Source organism: Aythya ferina (genome assembly GCF_964211825.1).
Source record: "Aythya ferina genome assembly, chromosome: 15".
In the NCBI taxonomy this organism is placed as follows: domain Eukaryota; kingdom Metazoa; phylum Chordata; class Aves; order Anseriformes; family Anatidae; genus Aythya; species Aythya ferina.
This window is the reverse complement of record NC_140314.1, coordinates 13,215,399-13,218,872: the sequence shown is the minus strand read 5'-3', so window position 1 is coordinate 13,218,872 and position 3,474 is coordinate 13,215,399.

Here is a 3,474-nt window from a genome sequence, read left to right as displayed (position 1 = left end):
GCTGTGTGCGGCTGGATAAATAGCCACCACGTTAAAGATTATTAACTCGGCACGCCTCAGTGGCCAATAAAGTTCTAATCTTTTATACGGCGTTGTAAACGTACCCGGTGTGCAACGCAGGCTCTTGCCAAGCAGATAACAAATCCCTTCCCCGAGAGGGCTCCAGCTGGTGGGAGGCACGAGGGGCCGCGAGGAAGGCCCAGAGGGGACAACAAAATGCTGGGCACAAAGGGGAGCCCCCAGAGCTGTGGGAACAGCTCAAAAAGCAGAAGTTATTGGAGGCTCTCTTCAGATTTCTCTACTGATGTTCCGTGGCGATTTCAGAGAGATTTTAGGAGCGCAATGAGGACACTTTTGTCACCGAAGTCTGTGCGCTGCCTGATAGTTTTACCATTCCGGTCACCCAGGTGCCACAGGGGGCTGGATTCCAGCAGACAGAGCCCGGCACAGAGCTGAGGTCAGCGCAGGGAGATCTGTCAGAAGGGGAGCGCTGTGTGCGTGAAGGGGAGAGCAGCCTGTGGAGCGGTAGACAGTGAAGAAATGGCAGATGGTGTGGACAGGGTGGGTGCCGTGAGCTGCCTTAAAGCCGTGGAGACTGCACGGCCACGTGAATAACCTTCAGTGCCCTGGTCCCAAGCTGTTGTGCTGTCTGTGGCTACGTGAGAGTGGGTGAAAACCACGCTCGACTGGCTGAATGCTGATGGGGAACGTGTTTGAGCGCATCTACTTTTGTTCCTGGAGAAAGATGTTCATTGCCGGCAGCTTTTACCAAGGGATGCTCGGGCTCCAAGCACTGCAGCAACTCAAATAAAGAGCAAGATCCAGTGACTGCACCAAGGGCAATGAGCCTGCAAAGGCTTTCTGGGGATTGATGAGAGATATTGAGTTATAGGGCTGCCAGTCAACAACTCCCCTGAGTTTTGGAGAACTTTCATGTGGTGCAAAATGAATAGTCCCACGAGTACAGTGTTCAGTGAAACCTGGTTTCCTATGAGTTTTTCTCTTGACTGTGTTTTTATTTTGTGTTTCTGAAGCCTAAAAATGGGTGAGTGGATGCTGAGCCATTTATTTGCATGGTGATGCTCTTCCACCTCACCTCTCATTTTCCTGGAACGTATTTGAACAGAAATGCATCCAGTTGGACATACCTCATTTTCTTATGAAGCCATGCTAGGGATATGGTCTGGGCATGCGTGGATGTGGTGGAGTCTTTCTGTCAGTGGCAACAGAGGGACTGGTGGCTGGATGGGGAAAAGCGAAATGAGAATAAAAAAGCAAGGAAACACTGAGGAGGTGGAATGGGCCATCAGGTGGGAAAGCTGTCCCCACGGGTGTGCAACAGCTTTGGAGAGGGGCCGGCACCCTTACAGGGGGTAGGAGAGTGGCCGGAGCACTGTCAGAGGAGTCCAGGACGTGCAGAAGGGATTGGGCCAAACCCTGAGCTGGGCTACTGAAGCTCTGGCTTTGCTGGTCCCGCAGGGATGCTGTTTGCACAGGGCTGGTTGCATCCAAAGCTGATAAGCCTGGCAAAGTGTGACCTCATGTGGGTAACACCGGGAATTACCGTGGGATAATTACGTGAATCATTTACGTGTCACATAGAAAAGATGCTGGGATGCTTGCCCAGCGGCGTGGATCACATAACCCCAATTAGGACCCTAGAAACTACGGCGCGAGTTTCTCCCGTCAAAATGCTCCCAGCGGAAGCCTGTGGGTAGACCTGAGCTCCCTCTGGGCGCCTTTACGCGGCAGTGGTGACCTCTGGTGGCTGCAGCTGAGCCTGGCCTGCGGTAACGAAGTTTTCATCCAACCCTCCTGTTAGGTTTCTGCTCCCTGCTTGATTCCAAACCTGCTTCACAGGACCTATCCCCCCTGAAAGAAGGGGGAAGCCTGGAGGCAGAATTTCAGTTGCTAACGTAAAAACAAGGTGAACCCCAGACTGACAGCCACTTGCAGCACATAAATAATTTATTACAGAAGAGAGGGCTGCCGGAAACTGGCAGCTCCTACACATAGGTGGCCTGACCCACCTCACGAGCAGCCGCGGAGCTGGAAGGAGGAGGGCTGCGGGGCCCTGTTCCTGTCCCTGCCTGGTGCAGGATGCACACTTCTGGCCACGGGGAGAGGTGTGCTGGTCACTGTGGGGTGATGTGATCCCTGTCTTCACCTGCATCTGCGAGGTTCCTCACCAAAGGGTTTTAAAGAACTGAGCTGCCGTGGGATCAGTGCAGGGGCTGGTGACCAACGCTGACCCAGCTCGGCGACCCTCCTCACCTCACGTGTCCCCTGCCTGCAGGGCACACGTGGCCTCTGGAGGAGGAAGAGGCTCCGAGGACTCATCCAGGCTCCTGTGAGTGTCAGGAGGTGATGTTAGGACCTGCTGCAGGAGAGCCTCAGAGCCACCCACGTGAATGTGTTCCTCTGTCCCATCTTTTCTCACCGTTCCTTTTGATTTTCACACCACCGCCTGTTTCTTTACTCTCTGAGCCCCCCAAGCCTCCTGCCAGAGTGTAAGGGCAGGGACAGTGTTGGTGTGTTGTGCTGCAGAACAGCCGTGGTGAAACCTGAAGGAGCGAGGCTCCTGGGGCTTTGCTGCGTGCAGGCTGAGACGTTCTGAGCTCAGCTGCCTGACTGCAGCACACAGCACTTCTGGCACAGCTCCTCCCGCCTTCAGGGCCTTCTCCAAGCAGTAGTTTGCAGCTTAGAGATTGTTTGTTCCCATAAGTCTTTTTTTTTTTTTTTTTAAAATAATAAACCCTGGAGAATCCCATCATGTCTTCCACTTGTTTGCCAGGGGAACTGGAGAATGGAGGGGGCAGCTCTAGGCTGGTGCCAGCAGGGCTGTGAGCCTGTTCTCCGTGCCCCTCAGCTTCGCTTTCACTGGCAGAAATGTGCTGCTAGGGGCAATTCTCCCGTGCCCTGGAGATGTGCAGGTGGAGCAGCTAACGGGGAAGGCGCCCCGGTTTGCCAAGCCGCTGCAACCACTTGGGCAGGTGACCGTAAGGTGACCGTAAGGGAACCTGCACGAGGGAGTTCGGCTGCTGGAGCTAACCTGGGTGAGGGGCTGACCACCTCTGCGAGCAGGGGGAGCAGCCGCTGCGGCGTGAGGGTGACCCTGCGATGGTGGCCGCGGCTGAGCGGCCCCAGCTCCGGGCACAGCGCCGGGCACCTCTCCCGGTGCCGGAGGAAGCAGCGGACGGCGCAGGGCCGCAGGCGCGGCGACACGGAGCCGACTGCGAAGGGGTCCGCCACCCCCGCCGCCATCTTGCTCTCTGCCCCCCCCCCGCGGGGGCTGCCGGGAGGGAGGCAGGCGGGCAGGGCGGCGATAGGCCCGCCCCCGTCACGTGCCGCTCCCCCCCGAGGCGTGACCGCGGGCGCGGCGCTGATTGGTTGCGGGGCGCGGCGCGCGGCTTTGTGACGCCGGCCGGCTTCTGCGCGAGGCAGCGCCCCCCGCGCCTGTGACGTAGGAGCGGG